Source organism: Corylus avellana, chromosome 10 (assembly GCF_965113065.1).
Source record: "Corylus avellana chromosome 10, dhCorAvel1.hap1.2, whole genome shotgun sequence".
Classification (NCBI taxonomy): domain Eukaryota; kingdom Viridiplantae; phylum Streptophyta; class Magnoliopsida; order Fagales; family Betulaceae; genus Corylus; species Corylus avellana.
The window spans coordinates 14,291,399-14,309,704 of NC_142499.1; the positions used below are offsets into that span (position 1 = coordinate 14,291,399).

At 38.4% G+C, this 18,306-nt stretch overlaps 1 pseudogene; it reads right to left on the minus strand.

Annotated features, from left to right (window-relative positions):
• Positions 1 to 748: 748 nt before the first annotated feature.
• Positions 749 to 15,561, minus strand: LOC148583383 (uncharacterized; annotated as a pseudogene).
• Between the last annotated feature and the right edge of the window lie 2,745 nt (positions 15,562 to 18,306).

Here is an 18,306-nt window from a genome sequence, read left to right on the forward strand (position 1 = left end):
TATTTTGTTTATACAATTTTGACTTCGAATAAGAATGTTGTAGATTTTCATTCAATTGGTTGATTTATATCTTTTAATTGAATGTGATGAACTGTCATTGTTGAAGTTGGATATTTAATATGTTTCATCCTTCGGATACATCAATTCATTCGATTGAAATCGGATATCCGTTGTGATTCGTTAACCAAACAGATACATAGGATGATTTAATTTCAATTTGGATAATTGTTGTGATTTGTAAAATGGGTGGATTCATTGAATGATTTAAACTTGATATTTGTAAAACATCGAACAACAGTTTGAGCACAATAGTTTGTCGATTGTATGAACAAATACGAGAATATAAAGTTAAGATTTAGCGAAGTGGATTCTGAAACCTTAGTGTTCTTTACCATTTTATTTAATCATTTTCTTTAGTTTATGTTTTGTTTTAGCACGACAAAAATCATGAAATTCAGAACTAGGTTAAAATAGGATTAGTTTAGATAAGAATTAGTTTTCACAACACAATTCCCTGTGGATCGACCTCGCACTTGCACACACGCTATATTGCACACGACTCGTGCGCTTGCGAGTACAATTAAATTTGTACATCAGTCCCTGCTCAGTGCTGCTCAGAAGTAGATGCTCTAGAAGGTGGTGCTATATATTTGACAGACTAAAGTGCCAAATCTTGATCTCTGGGGGCAAAGTTTGTTTCAATGTATGGCTTGACTCTGTGTCCATTGACTTTGAATGACTGGTCGGTCTAAGGGTTGTGAACCTCCAAAGCTCCATGAGGGAATACTTGTGTAACAATGCAAGGCCCAGACCATCTTGACTTAAGCTTTCCAGGGAAGAGTTTCAATCTTGAGTTATAGATCAAAACCTTTTGTCCTACTTGAAACTCCTTCCTGACCAGTTGCTTGTCATGGTATGCTTTGGTTCTGTCTTTGTAGAGCTTGGCATTTTCATATGTATCACGCCTCAGTTCCTCCAGTTCATTTAGTTGTCCTTTTGTCACCAGCTTGCTTCATATCGAAGTTAAACTTCTTGATGGCCCAGTACGCTTTGTGTTCGAATTCCACTGGTAGATGACATGCCTTCCCAAAAATCAAACGATATGGAGACATACCAATAGGTGTCTTGTAAGCAGTCCTTGATAAGCGCTAAAATATTCATATTTTCAGCCCTTAACTTGCATGTTTTAATCCTTTGGTTTTGGTTAATTAGGTCATATTAATTCCTTTTTGTGTTTTTCATACTTTTGTAGGCTTTTAGAAGAAAATGAAGTAAATCTAGATGATTTGAGCCCAAAAGAGAGAAGATGGAAAATTGGGAGCTCTCTGACACTGCGATCGATCACAGGGTACCTGCGATCAAGCGCAATACCCGAGAAGACAAAGCACAATTCAAGCCAGGGGCGATCGAGCGCATGCCAGAAGAGGATCGATCACAGACCTGCGATTGAGCACACACGGGTTGCGATCGATCGCACCCGTGCGCAGGAGACATATCAAGTAGCGGCCAAATTGTCATTCTTTCCATATTAGGGTTTTCCAACTCCCAATTGTAATAGGTTTTGAAACCCTACGAAATCCCAAGGTTTACTACTTTGTCAAGGACTTCTAAAGCCTATAAATAGACCCTTAAACCTCTAGAATAGATAGGCTTTGTAAGGAGAAGAAGAGGAGCTCTTCAAGTTCAAGTCTCGGGTTTATTCTTTTTCTTTCTTTTCTTTTCCTTATAAAGATGTTTAACATCAATTTTATGTGTATCTAATTTAATTAGTAGGGCTAGATTGAAGTCCTAGTTATGTTTAGTTAATATTTCAATATTGGCGCCCTTGTGATGATCTTGTTGTGCTATTTAACTTGATTAATGCCTACTTACATGAATTCTTCACATGTGTGTGCCTGATCAAGATATGCATGTGGTATGGACTAGTTAGTTAAATCAATTTGGATGGCCGAGTCCTGGGTTTTACATAAGTAACAAAAGAATCCACACTGCGATGGAGTATATGTCATGCCCTAGGCCTCGTGTGTTTGTCGATTTCCATAGAACATATGCTTTCCTAAGGAACAACTTAGTATACATCATGCCAAATCCTTTAGAAAATAAAAGAGTTAGAGTATATGCCATGCCTAACTCGCTGCTTAGGAAAATCTATAGCCTTAGGAGTATACACCATGCCCTTAGGTTGACAAACATTAGATATGCATAACATGATCAAAGCATTGGCATATTGTTATATTAGCTACATATAATTAGTGGTGGATATCAAAGCCCTACCTTTTATTATCATCACTTAGACAATCAATCTTTGTTTTACTTAAGGAATTTATTTTTAAACAAAAATTCAGCAATCCTCGTGCGAATGATCCTGTACTTGCACCATATACTACTATGTTAACCTTGTGCACTTGCAGGTAAAACGTACAATTATTTACCTATTAATTTAGGTAGATATTTTGCACAACAGTCCTATAAGCCCATAGTGCATCATTCAAGCGTAGTGACCAATCCTTCCTATTGGGGTTCATTATCTTTTCAAGGATACCTTTGATCTCTCTGTTGCTGATCTTAACTTGGCCACTGGTTTGAGGATGGTATGGAGTGCCAACCTTATGAGTGATGCCATACTTCTTTATCACAAAGGCAAAGGCATAGTTGTTGAAGTGGCTCCCTCCATCACTAATGATTGCCCTAGGTGTCCCAAATCTAGCAAAGATGTTTTCCTGCAAAAACTTCACAACCACTTTATGATTATTAGTCCTTGAGGGGACAGCCTCGACCCATTTAGACACATAATCCACAGCCACAAGAATATATAGATAACCGAATGAGTTAGGAAATGGTCCCATGAAGTCAATACCCCAGACATCGAAGAGCTCTACAACTTGAATATTTTGCAGTGGCATTTGGTTTCTGGATGAGATGTTACCTGTCCTTTGGCATCTGTCACAAGAGCTGCAAAACAAGAAAGCATCTTTAAACACATTCGGCCAATAAAAACCAGATTGTAATACCTTAAGTGTTGTTCTCTTGGCCCCAAAGTGTCCACCACAAGCAAACTAATGACAATGCTGCAGAATGCTCCAATGCTTTTCTTCTGAGACACACCTTCTGATGATTTGATCATGGCAGAATTTGAACAGATAGGGGTCATCCCAATGGTATTGTCTAGATATAGATATCAACCTCTTCCTTTCTTGACTAGACATTCCTGGGGGAAAAACCTTGGCAGTTATATAATTCACAATGTCTGCATACCATGGAAGTTGGACCTCAACTGCAAATAACTGCTCATCTGGAAACTTTTCATTCAATGGGAGCTCATCTCCTTCTTCCTCATGAAGTAGTCTGGATAGGTGATCTGCAATCACATTCTCACTGCATTTCTTATCTCTGATCTCAAGATCAAACTCTTGCAGTAATAATACCCATCTGATCAATCTTGGCTTTGCATCCTTCTTAGCAAACAAATATCTCAAAGCAGCATGATCGGTGAAAACAATGACCTTAGAGCCATGTAGGTATGATCTAAACTTCTCCAAAGCAAATATGACAGCTAATAATTCTTTCTCAGTGGTAGAATAATTTAGCTGAGCATCATTCAATGTCCTAGAAGCATAATATATTGCATGAGGTATCTTATTGATTCTTTGAACCAAGACAGCTCCCAAGGCAAAGTCACTGGCATCACACATGAGCTCAAATGGTAGACTCCAATCAGGTGCCCTCATTATTGGTGCAGATATGAGCAGCTTTTTCAGTGTGTTGAAGGCAATCATGCATTCTTTAGTCTATTCAAACTTGGCCTCCTTCCCCAGCAATGCACAGAGGGGTCTAGAGATCTTGGAGAAATCCTTGATGAACCTTCTATAGAACCTGGCATGTCCAAGAAAACTCCTCACCCCTTTCACTGTCAGAGGCGGAGGAAGTTTGGAGATGATGTCAATCTTAGCCTTATCTACCTCAATGCCCTTGCTTGAAATAGAGTGACCCAATACAATGCCTTGTTGAACCATGAAGTGACATTTTTCCCAATTGAGCACTAGGTTACACTCTTCACATCTCTTGAGAACACTCTTCAGATGGTTGAGGCATTCTTCAAAACTAGACCCAAAGACACTAAAGTCATCCATAAATACCTCAATGGATTTCTCCACCATATCTGAAAAAATGCTCATCATTCATCTTTGGAATGTGGTTGGGGCATTGCATAATCCAAATGGCATTCTTTTGTAGGCGAATGTCCCAAAAGGACATGTGAAGGTGGTCTTCTCCTAATCCTCTAGTGCTATTGCAATCTGCTTATAGCCACTATACCTGTCCAAGAAGCAGTAGTAGCTATGGCAAGCTAACCTTTCTAGCATTTGATCAATGAAGGGTAGGGGGAAATGGTCTTTTCTTGTCACCTTGTTCAGCTTTCTGTAATCAATGCATACCCTCGAACCAGTGGTTACTCTTGTAGGCATCAGCTCATCATCTTCATTCTTCACTACTGTGATCTCATTCTTCTTTGGAACTACATGGACTGGACTCACCCATTTACTGTCTGAGATGGGGTAAATAATGCCTACATCTAATAATTTCAACACCTCTGCCTTGACTCCCTCCTTCATGTGCGGGTTGAGTCTTCTCTGTACATCCTTGGTTGGCTTTGCTTCCTCTTCAAGGAAGATTTGATGCATACATTTGGCAGGACTTATTCCCTTGATGTCAGCAATGGTCCATCCCAAAGTAGTTTTATGTTCTCTGAGAACTCTCAACAGCTTTTCTTCTTCCTCACAACTCAGATTTGCAGCAAGTACGACTGGTAATGTCTTGTTTTCTCCTAAGTAGGCATATGTTAGGTGGTCTAGCAATTGCTTCAATTCCAATTTTGGTGCCTGGACAATAGAAGGAACAAGTGAAATATTAGTAGGCTCAAGAATCTCAAAGGGAGGAGTGTACTTACTCAAATATTTTGGAGAGACCTCAAGGAGGTACACGGTTTCAATGATGTCTTCAATAACATCTTCAGGTTCTGGCTCAATGTCCTGCCTTGTGAAACTATTGGTGAGGGTGGCCTCCAATGGATCTTTATGTTGGTCCTGCAAAACTGTCTCACTAACACCTTGGATCATACAAACATCTAAACATTCCAAATCTTCTTGAGGTAATTTCAATGCATCGAATATTTTGAACTCTATTGTCTTACCATTTACCTTCATGCTTATAATACCCCTTTTCACACCTATTGTAGTATCAGCAGTTCTCATAAGGGGTCTTCTTAAGATAATAGGTAAAGGTGATGGCATAGGGGATTCTTCCACTCCAACACAATGAAATCAACAGGTACAATAAATGTACCTACCTTTACCAAGACATCTTCAAGTATACCTATTGGTCTTTTAATGCTTCTGTCTGCTAATTGCAAGGTGATAGAGGTTGGTTGAAGCTCCCCCAATCCTAGCTTTTCATATATAGTGTAAGGTAGCAAATTAACCCCTGCTCCTAGATCCAACAGTGCCTTTTCAAAAGAATGGTCTCCTATCCTGCAAAGAATGGTAAAACTGCCTGGGTTTGTTAGCTTTGGTGGTAATTTTCTTAATAAGACTGCACTTACCTCTTTTGTTAAGGCCACTGTCTCATACTCATGAAACTTCCTTTTGTTAGTGCAATAATCCTTTAAAAATTTAGCATATGAAGGAATCTATTTAATTGCATCTAATAAAGGAATGTTGATTTCTACTTTCCTCAAGGTCTCAAAGATATCCATAAGTTGCTTTTCTTTCTGTGGTTTGACTAACCTTTGAGGGAAGGGTGGTGTATTCACCTTCTCCATTTTACTTACCTTGGAAGTTGAGACTTCATCTGGAGATGCTTGAGGTGGCTCTTCAGTTCCAATGACCTTGCCAATTCTGAGAACTGTGACTGCTTTCATCTGTTGGTGATCCTCTAGATTGGGTATTGTTTGGGCTGGAAATTCTTCCTGCATTCTTTCACTTAGCTTCTTTTCCATCTGCCCCATTTGCACTTCCAATCTTTGAATGGCTTGATCAGTCTTTGTATTGAATTGTTTTTGATCAGCCGTGAATTGCTGTTGTGAAGTCATGAATTGCTGTTGAGAAGTCACCAGGGTGTGTATCATATTCTCCAGTTGGTTCAATTTTGACTATTGAGTTGGCTGCCTTGCTTGTTGGGGATCCTTTTGTTGTCCTTGATTGTTACTCCATGGGAATTCAAGGTGGTTTTGCCACCCTGGCTTGTAGGTATTGGAGTATGGATTGTTCTTGTAGGGGTAGTTGTTTTGTCCCACATAGTGCGCTTGCTCCTGATCTGCAAATGAATATAAAGGGCAAGTTTCAGTAGTATAACCTACTTGAGAACATATGGCACATACCTCGAATTGGGTGGTTGGCTGATTGGAAGAGATGTTCTGAGTAGTCATGGCATTTGCAAGCATAAGGAATGCCTTCTACACGACAGCCAGCTGATCTTGTAATGGTGGATCCGAATGATAGGAATATGAATGATTTCTAGGAGCTTGAGCTTGCCATGAAAGATTGGACTATTGGCTCCATGTTGGGTTACAGGAATCAAAATAGTTATCTTTCCCTGATCTAGAGAATGATGTATTCTTATGCCCATTAATTTTGTTAGAAATTTGTCTCATTATAAGACATTCTCTAACATGGTGATAAGGGTCATGGCATAATGAACATGGTCCATGGGGTGTTGGAACGCCTCCCCACATGTTAAAAATTAAAAAAATAAAATAACAAAAAGTTAAAATTAAAAAGGGAGAATAAAAACAAGATTGAAAATAAAACTTACGAAGATGCAGACTCAACTGACCCTGCATGAAATAAAAGAAACAAATAATCAGATCTATAATTATCGCAGTACTGTGTTGCTCTCTGGATGTGCGATCGATCGTACCGTGAGGTGTGCTCAATCGCATTGGTGCGCTCGATCACCCTGGTTGGGCGCTCGAGCGCACCTCCAGAGGCAAAATAGGACTATAGAAAAAAACTAAAAAAACAGAAAAATTTAAAACAAAAATAAACTAAGGAAAATGATTCCAAACAAAATCAAACAATCCCTGGCAACAGCGCCAAAAAATTGTTGTTCCACAATTACTCACCTAAATTAATAGGCAAATAACTAGATGTTTTACCCGTAAGTGCACAAGGTCAACATAGTAGTATAATGTGCAAATACGGGGTCATTCCCACGAGGACTGCTGAATCTTTTTTTAAAATCAATTCCCAAAGTAAAATAAAGCAAGAGATTGAATTTAAATTGATAATGATAAAAAGGTAGGGCTTTGATATCCACCACTAATTATATTTAGCTAATATATCAATATGTCAATGTTTTGATCATGTTATGGATATATAATGTTTGTCAACCTAAGGGCATTGGTGTCTACTCCTTAAGCTATTGATTTTCATAAGCAACGAATTAGGCATGGGTGTCTACTAAGTTGTTCTTTAAGAAAACATAAAACTGTGAAAATCGACAAACACATGAGGCCTAGGGCATGGGTGTCTACTCCCGGTTCCCCATGTTGATTAACCCAAGAATCCAGTGTGGATATCTTTTGTTACTTATGTTAAACCCAGGACTCGGTCATCCAAATTGATTTAACTAACTAGTCCACACCACATGCACATGTTGATCAGGCACACACATATGACGAATTCATGAAACTAGGTATTAATCAAGTTAGACATCATAACAAGATCATCACAAAGGCCCCAATATTGAATATTAATGATAAGTGCCAAATATTGTATATTTGGGCCCCTTAACATTTGTTAGTTAAGCTCTTAGCTGTGTTAATTTTTAATGTTTTTGATTAGTTTTGGTGTTTTAGTGATTTGCAGGTTGTTAAGAGAGAAATGCGGCTTTAAGGTGATATTTGCAACTCATTCCATTAGTTCTGGGGCTTAAGACACTTCATGAAGCATTGGCAGCAAATTGGGATCGAGCGATGATTCGCACTCGATGAGTCCCATTAAAAATGTCATATCTAGATTTCTATAACTCGGATTGAGGTGATCTTAGTGTCATTGGAAAGCTAACTCAAAGATATACAAATTCATATTTCACAAGAGTAGGCTAATTCTGGATGGAAGTGCGCTTGAGCGCACGTTTAGTGCGATCAAGCGCACTCGCACCTTACGCAGCAAAAGACATGTTGCACGAGTGCGATCGAGCGCACTCGGCCGACCTGGTAGCACTGAAACCCTAAAATTAGCTTATAAATATCATTATTTTCCATTGTAAAAGGACGGAGGTGCGCCAGGGGCGCCGTTCTTTGTTCTTTTTATGTTTTCTGGGCATTTTGTCACTTTGAACTCGAATTCTTTTGTAAGTATTTGATTTTAATGAAGTTAATTTAGTTTCTTTATGATTTCTTTTGTCATGAGAGGCTAAATCTTCAAATAAGGTTGAAGATGAAGCCTCGTCTTTGATAAACATTCATGTTCTTGTCGTTTTATGTATACAATGTGCTTTTTAATTAAATTGTTGTTCAAAGTCAATTCAATTGTTTGATTAATTTCATTTGATTGAATGTTGTTCTTTTATTCATGCTAAATTTTATATTCGTTGTGTTTCGTCTGGGGGTACATTAAATGATTGGATTGAGACTAATATCCATTGTGATCTACGGATACAGTGGATGATTTGAGCTCAATTAAATATTCGTTGTGATTCTTTTAATGGATGGATTCATCGAATGATTTAATGTGTGTGTTTACGACTTTTGAACAATGTATAAACTTTTTGGTTGTCTATTGTATGCATAAAATGCAAGAACATGTTGTTTGATTTGGCGAGGTGGATTCGGATAACCTTAGTAATTTTCCATTACTTGTTTTCAAATTGTTTAGTTTAGCTTATGTTTTTTGCATGACACAAATACGAAAATTGGAACTAGGTTATGATAAAATTGGGTTAAACTAGAAAATCAAAATTTTGCAAACACGTCTCCCTGTGGATTCGACCTCGCACTTGCACACACTTTACTGCACACGACTCGTACGCTTCCGAGTACAATTAAATTTGTACATCAAATTTTGGCGTCGTTGCTAGGGAGATGTTTGTTTTTGTGAAAATTGATTTTTGTTTAAATTGATTTTATTTTTCTACTAGTTTAGGTAGATTTTTGTTTCATTTTCTTTTTGCAATTTTTGTTTATTTTTATTTTTATCTGTTTCTGTTTTGTTTCATCTAACCATAAATAAATTTTTTTTTTTTTTTTTTAAAAAAAGAGTTTGGCTTCTGTTTCCATTTTTTTCTGTAGTTCTGCAGAATCTACTCCATGCTAGTGCGCTCGATCGCACCCCACTCGCGCTCAAGCGCACTCGAGCACAAGGCAGCAAACGAAGTGCCCCTGCGCTCGATTCTCCCCAGTTGCGCTCAAGCGCACAGCAAACATACGCTCGAGCGCAATTCGCTTACGCTCAAGCGCAGCAGCAGCACAGTTGCGCAGCAGCAGCACACTTGCCGAATCAGCTCACACTTGCGCTCAAGCGCACCTCCGTAAACTGCACCAAAACGAGCCAACACCTTGAATTTTGCCAAACTTATGTTTGGTCCATTTTGTGAGTTTTTGTTTTTAATTTTTGGTATTTTTGTTTATTTTATTTTCAAAAAAAAAAAAAAAAAACCTACAAAAACAAAAAAAAATTTGGTTAATGTTTCATGTGGAAATGTGTTTTGTTTAAAAAGTGATGATACGCATGAATTTTCCTTTAGGTAATTTTAATGTCACCCCTAGTTGTAGGACACCCACTCCTACCAACTATCCTCACCATTTGCACCCACATGGACCATGTTTATACTGCTCTAACCCTTATCATAGTTCAGGTAATTGTCCATCATGTGGACAATTTTTCAATGTTTCATATGAGCAGATGAACACCAACTTCTCCAGTCCGAGGTCTGAATCAAATTTCAATTGCTACACCCCAGACTGGAGCAACCATTCTAATTTCTCATGGCAAGCTAATGTTACGGGAAATTATGCTCCTCAATTTGATGAACTGCACCATCCTAAATATCCGCAATTCGACAACCAATCCTCTTCCCCTTCACCCTGCAATTATCCTCTACAAGATTTATCATTGGAAAACACCCTCAAAGCGTTCATACAGTCTAATGGCCAAACCTTGCAAGAGCTTAAAAATGCCACCATGGTCAACTCCCAAACCATAAATGAAGTGAAGAATGCAGCCATGGCCAACACTTAAGCAATTGAAAATTTGGAAGGACAACTTGGTCATTTAGTTGCTGAACTTACCAGAATAAAGGAAGAAGAGCTTCAAAGTCAGTTGATGGCTGAAAGGCACCACATGATTGATGAGGATGATTCCAGCAGTCCTTATCATGAGCATGTCCAAGCCACCACCCCGATTAGGAGAGAGAAAATTGTTGAGGAGACTGTTGATGAGCCAAGTCTAGAGGACCCATTGGGAAAGTGCTTTGCTCAATTTGGATGTGACCATACCTTGACAACATATTTAAGCAAGCTGATGCTTTATTGGGCTCAACTCCTAAGATGCGAACTAAGAATAGGGAAACCACTGAGATATCATTCCCTAACTCACCCTCATTAGCAACTGAGCCTTTCATTGTGGGTAACCATGAGCAGAAAGGAAAAAAGGAGCAAGTTGAGCAAATTGATCTCCTACCAACTCCAAGTATGTCCAATGACAAGGAAGTGAGTACTGAAGCTCATTCCTTCGTCACAATCCCTCTTGAGACACTCCATGAACCCCAAGCTCCACTTATTCAATGTCCCCAAGAGCCATTTTATGCCAAGACTCTCAAGGATCTTTGCAAACAAGCAAGCAAACCTAGGAACCATCGTCCCAAGAAGATCCTTTAGAGCAAGCAAGTTGGCTACATAAGATGGCGAAACATCCTTCCAGAGGGATATCAAATTCTTAAGAAGAAATGGTGGAAGGGATTGGTTGGACATCCAAATGATCGGGGAAAGCACTGTAAAATTTTTCCCCATTTTAATTTCTGCACATTTTCCTTCTTTCTTATTTTTTATTTTATTTTGTTTCATTTTCTTTTTGTTTCTATCAACAATTAATCTTTTGATATTTGTTTCTATGAGGAAATATTGCTGTTAGATTTTGAAAAGGTGTTTTGGTGTTCATGTTTGGGGGGATGCTTTGGCCTTTGCACACTCGAGTTTCCTCATCCCACGGTATTTTATCTCTTGCCACATTGGGGACAATATGTCATTTAAGTTTGGGGGTGTGAAAAAACACATTGTCCTTTTGTTTGTTTTTATCTCTTTTTTTTTTTTTTTTTTTTTTTGTTAAAAGGAATATATATATATTGTGCTATGTTGTTGATTGGGCATGAGTTACATCATAACTGTGGTTTGCATGTCATTAACGTGTTTAACTTTTTAAACACTGCATATCATTAGAAATCTGAGTCCTTTGACTCATTTGGTGGATTAAAGAGACTTCACATGTCTGAGTTGATTATCACAAGCACACTAGCATAAAGTCTGTGAGGTATGAGATTTGGATTGATTAGGGTGTGCCTCGCGATTTGTAGGATGAAGTGTTGATGAACCTTGGCTTGAGGATAGAAAAAAAAAAATATATATATATATATATATATATATATATATATGTGTGTGTGTGTGTGTGTGTGTGTGTGTGTGTGTGTGTGTGTCATCAGTTTGAGTTTTTCATTGAGTAACCGGACCTCATGCCTCACTAAGCATTGGGTGTTCGCGTAAAAAGATGAGAAATTCAATTTGGTTGATTGTATGTCTAGTTTGGCTTCATAGCCTTTTTGAGTTGAGTAATTAAGCCTTAGGGATGTTTTACATCTAGTGCCCTAAAACCATCTGGTTTGGGAGTCACTGGCACAACACTCGTTACATAGGTCAATTAGAAAGCTTAAGGGAGCGGAACATTGCACAGCCTACACAAAAAAATAAAATAAAAATAATATATATATATATATATATATATATATATATATATATATATATATATATATATATATATATATATATAATGCATGTCTTGATCTAAGCCTTTAGTGTTTTCATCTGTGTGAATTCCTATGAATTTTGAGGTACACCAAACTTTGAGAAAAATTGAAGCCTCTTAACTTTGTGTTAGTCTCACTTTGCACCTATTGAAGCTTGTGTTATCTCAAATTTCCACCTTTGAGTTGAATGATTTGTGGTTGACTTGATGATTTGATTGTGGTGTTCACTTTGTTAAACCTGCTCATGATGTGAGAACCATGTGTTTAGGTGGAAATTGTGTTTGTCAATGACATAGTGCTAAAAATGTTTGTGGGTATCATTTCTCTGTTAAACCCTCACGAGACTTCACTCGTCCACTAGGGATGCCTAGGAGTTTAAAAGGTTTGTTGCATATGATAAATGCAATCGTCTCTCCCACGACAGTGGACTTATGTTTCTTGTTTTCATTTTGTTTTGTTAAGGGACTAGCAAAATGTAAGTTTGGGTGTATTTGATGCGTGCCAAATATTGTATATTTTCGCCCCTTAACTTATGTTAGTTAAGCTCTTAGCTGTGTTAATTTCTGATGTTTTTGGTTAGTTTTGGTGTTTTAGTGATTTGCAGCTTGTTAAGAGAGAAATGCGGCTTTAAGGTGATATTTGCAACTCATTCCATTAATTCTGGGGCGTAAGACACTTCATGGAGTATTGGCAGCAAATTGGGATCGAGCGATAATTCGTACTCGACGAGTCCCACTAAAAAGACCATATCTAGAGTTGTATAGCTCGGATTGAGGCGATCTTGGTGTCATTGAAAAGCTAATGCAAAGATCTACAATTTCATACTTCACAAGAGTAGGCTAAATCTGGATGGAAGTGAGCTCGAGCGCACGTTTAGTGCGATCGAGCGCACTTCCATCCAAAATTAGCCTACTCTTGTGAAATATGAATTTGTAGATCTTTGAGTTAACTTGTGCAATCGAGCGCACTCGCACCCTACGCAGCATAAGACATGTCGCATGAGTGCGATCGAGCACACCTAGAGTGTGATCGAGCGCACTCGGCCAACTTGGCAACGCTGAAACCCTAAAATTAGCTTTAAAATATCATTATTTTCCATTGTAAAAGGACGGAGGCGCGCCAGGGGCGCCGTTCTTTGTCGTTTTTGTGTTTTCTGGGCATTTTGTCACTTTGAACTCGAATTCTTTTGTAAGTATTTGATTTTAATGAAGTTAATTTAATTTCTTTATGATTTCTTTTGTCATGAGAGGTTAAATCTTCAACTAAGGTTGTAGATGAAGCCTCGTCATTGATAAACATTCATGTTCTTATCGTTTTATGTATACAATGTGATTTTTAATTAAATTATTGTTCAAAATCATTTCAATTGTTTGATTAATTTCATTTGATTGAATGTTGTTCTTTTATTCATGCTAATTTTTATATTCGTTGTGTTTCTTCTGGGGGTACATCAAATGATTGGATTGAGACTAATATCCATTGTGATCTACGGATACAGTGGATGATTTGAGCTCAATTAAATATTCGTTGTGATTATTTTAACGGATGGATTTATCGAATGATTTAATGTACGTGTTTACGACTTTTGAACAATGTATAAACTTTTTGGTTGTCTATTGTACGCATAAAATACAAGAACATGTTGTTTGATTTGGCGAGGCAGATTCGGATAACCCTAGTAATTTTCCATTACTTGTTTTCAAATTGTTTAGTTTAGTTTATGTTTTTTACATGACACAAATACGAAAATTGGAACTAGGTTAAGATAAAATTGGGTTAAACTAGAAAATCAAATTTTTGCAAACACGTCTCCCTGTGGATTCGACCTCGGACTTGCACACACTTTACTGCACACGACTCGTGCGCTTGCGAGTACATTTAAATTTGTACATCAATTAACAAAACTCAACTAGGGCTTCAATCTAGCCCTACTAAATAAATTAGCAACGCATAGAGTTGATGTTAAACATCTTCATAAAATAAAAAAAAAAGAAACGAAAAGAATAAACCCGAGACTTGAACTTGAAGAACTCCAATTCTTCTCCTTGCAAAAGCCTCTTCTATTCTAGAGACTTAAGGGTCTATTTATAGGCTTTAGAAGTCCTTGACAAACTAGTAAACCTAGGAATTTCATAGGGTTTCTAAACCTATTGCAATTGGGAATTGGAAAACCCTAATATGGAAAGAAAGACACTCTGGCCGCCACTTGATATGTCTCCTGCGCACGGGTGCGATCGATCGCAACCCGTGTGCGCTTGATCGCAGGTCTGCGATCGAGCCTCTTTTGTTCTGCGCTCGAACGCTGATTGCCTGCTTCGCACTGTCTTCTCTGGTACTGCGCTCAATCGCAGGGAACTTGTGATCGATCGCAGTGTTAGGGGCTCCCATTTTTCCGATCTTCTCTCTTTAAGTCCAAATCTTCCAGATTTACTTCATTGTCTTCCAAAAGCCTACAAAAGTGTGGACAACACAAAAATGAATTAAAATGACCTAATTAACTAAAACCAAAGGATTAAAACATGCAAGTTAATGGCTAAAAATATGAATATTTTAGCACTTAACAAGCGCTAAGTTTACAGTCTTCAGCTGGACTTTTCACCGCTGATGATTCAGTAGACGACATAGGATCTTCCGAAGGCAATTCCTCACTCTCCGAAATTTCCAGTTCCAAGAACGGCTTCAACTGCTGACCATTGACCTTGAGAGTACTTCCATTCTTTGGATCCTCGATTTTGATGGCTTTATGAGTAGAAACTGCACGCACTATGAATGGTCCAGTCCATCGGGATTTGAGCTTTCCTGGAAACAGATGCAGACTTGAGTTGTAAAGGAGGACTTTCTGACCAACTTCAAACAATCTTCTCAAATTGTTTTGGACATGGGTCTTCTTCATCTAATCTTTGTATAGCTTGGCACAGTTGTAGGCATCATTCCTCAATTCTTCTAATTCATTTAGCTGTAGCTTCCTTTGCTCACCAGCCTTGGTGAGGTTGAAATTTAGCTGCTTTATAGCCCAATAAGCTTGGTGCTCCAGTTCCACAGGGAGGTGACAAGCCTTGCCATACACGAGTCAGTAGGGAGACATGCCAATTGGAGTCTTGAATGCAGTCCGGTATGCCCACTGAGCGTCATTGAGTCGAAGAGACCAGTCCTTCCTTGTCGGGTTCACCTTCTTTTCTAATATCCTCTTGATTTCTCTGTTGGATATCTCAACTTGCCCACTTGTCTGAGGATGGTAGGGAGTTGCAACTTTATGAGTAATACCATACTTCTTCATGAGTTGCTCAAATATCGGTTGCAGAAATGCTTCCCCCCATCATTGATGATGGCACGTGGTGTCCCAAAATGTGCGAACACATTTTCCTTCAAAAATTGAAACACGACTCTATGACCATTAGTCTTGTAAGCAATGACCTCCACCCACTTGGAAGCATAATCCACCACCAAAAGGATGAAAAGATACCCATAAGAATTAGGGAAGGGCCCCATGAAATCGATGCCCCAAACATCAAACAACTCCGCAATAAGGATCGGGTTCAGTGGCATCATATTCCTTCTTCCAATGCTCCCCAACTTCTGGCATCTATCACAAGCTGAATAGTAGGCATGGGCATCACGAAAAATTGAGGGCCAATAGAATCCACTTTGAAGAATCTTCGCCGTAGTCTTTTTAGAACTGAAGTGGCCTCCACATGCATGATCATGGCAAAAAGATAGGACATTTTGTTGGTCATTTTCAAGAATGCATCTCCTTATAATCTGATCTGGACAGTATTTGAACAGGTAAGGATCATCCTAAATGAAGTACTTTGCCCGAGCCAACAGTTTTGATCTGTCTTGCTTGGTCCATTATGATGGCATCTGGGCAGTGACAAGGTAGTTCACTATGTCTTCGAACCATGGTGCAGTATTTTGAGAAATGTACATAAGTTGTTCATCAGGGAATGTCTCAGCAATCGGCACAGCATTTTCATTGAAGTCCACAACCAGCATGGATGGATGGTCAGCTACCACATTCTCGGAACCCTTCTTGTCCCGAATTTCAATATCAAACTCTTGTAGCAACAGAGTCCACTGGATGAGACAAGATTTAGCATCTTTCTTTGACAAAAGATATTTTAGCACAGCATGATCCAAGTAGACTAAGACTTTAGACCCTAGCAAGTAAGATCTAAACTTATCCGGAGCAAACACTACAGCCAACAACTCTTTTTCAGTGGTGGAGTAGTTGAGTTGTGCATCATTCAGAGTCTTGCTGGCATAGTATATGACATGCAGAATCTTCTCTACTCGCTGACCCAAAACGGCTCTCACAACATAATCGGAGGCATCACACATTATCTCGAACGGAACCGCCCAATTAGGTGGCTAAATGATTGGTGTAGAAGTTCAGGTCTTCTTCAGAATCTCAAAGGCTGTTTGGCACTTGTCATTGAAATCAAAAGGAACATCTTTGGCTAGTAGATTACATAGAGGTCTTGCTATCTTGCTAAAGTCCTTGATGAATCTTTTATAGAACCCCGCATGTCCCAGAAATGACCGAATCTCCTTAATTGTCCGTGGGGGCGGAAGGTTAGAGATCAGATCAACCTTAGCTCTATCAACCTCGATACCTTTGTGGGAAATTACATCCCTCAAAACAATTCCTTGTTTCACCATGAAGTGGCATTTTTCCCAATTCAGAACCAAATTCTTCTCCTTACACTGTACCAGCACTAATGTGAGATGATGTAGACATTCCCCAAATGATGAACCAAAGGCTAAAAAGTCATCCATGAAGATCTCAAGGTGACGTTCAACCATATATGAAAAGATGCTGATCATGCACCGCTGAAAAGTGGCGGGTGCATTGCACAATCCAAATGGCATACGGCGATAGGCAAACGTACCGAACGGACAAGTGAAAAGTAGTCTTCTCTTGATCTTCGGGGTCCAGTGGAATTTGGTTGTAGACAGAGTAACCATCAAGGAAACAGTAGTACTCATGGCCAGCCAATCTCTCCATCATCAAATCGATGAACGGTAGAGGAAAATGGTATTTGCTTGTCACGGCATTTAACTTCCTGTAGTCAATGCATACTCCCCATCAGAGGTGTATTGTTTCTCAACATGATTGAAACAAAAAGAAAATTAAATAACAAAATAAAAATAAAAAGAAAAATAAAAGAAATAAATCAGATCTGTAATTAGTGCAGTAACTGTGATGCTCTCTGGATGTACGATCGATCGCACCGTGAGGTGCGTTCGATCATACTGGTGCACTCGATCGACCTGGTTGGGTGATCGATCGCACCTCCAAAGGCAAAACAGGAACTACGGAAAAAAAACTATAAAAATAGAAAAATTTAAAACAAAAAACAAACTAAGGAAAATAATTTCAAACAAAATCAAACAATCCCCGGCAACGGCGCCAAAAACTTGTTGATAAAAAATCTACCTAAATTAATAGTTAAATAATTGTACGTTTTACTTGCAAGTGCACAAGGTCAACATAGTAGTATATGGTGCAAGTACAGGATCATTCCCACGAGGATTGCTGAATTTCCGTTTAAAAATAATTTCCTTAAATAAATTAGAGATTGAGTTGATAATAATAAAAAGAGTAGAGCTTTGATATCCACCACTAATAGTATTCAATTAATATAACAATATGCCAATGCTTTGATCATGTTATGTATATCTAATGTTTGCCAACCTAAGGGCATGGGTGTATACTCCTTAAGCTATAGATTTCCCTAAGCAACGAGTTAGGTATGGGTGTATACTCTAACTCTTTTCTTTCCTAAAGGATTTAGCATGGTATATACTAAGTTGTTCTTTAGAAAAACATATGTTCTATGGAAATCGACAAACACACGAGGCCTAGGGCATGGGTGTATACTCCTGGCTCCCCATGTTTGATTAACCCAAGAATCACGGTGTGGATTAGTTTGTTACTTAAGTTAAACCCAGGACTTGGTCATCCAAATTGATCTAACTAACTAGTCCATACCACATGCACATGTTGATCAGGCACACACATATGAGGAATTCATGCAAGCAAGTATTAATCAAGTTAAATAGCACAACACGATCATCACAAGGCGCCAATAATGAAATATTAATTTAACATAACTAGGGCTTCAATCTAGCCCTACTAAGTAAATTAGCTACACATAGAGTTGATGTTAAACATCTTCATAAAATAAAAGAAAAGAAATGAAAAGAATAAACCCAAGACTTGAACTTGAAGAGCTCCTTTTCTTCTCCTTCTAAAGTGTATATATTCTAGAGGCTTAAGGGTCTATTTATAGG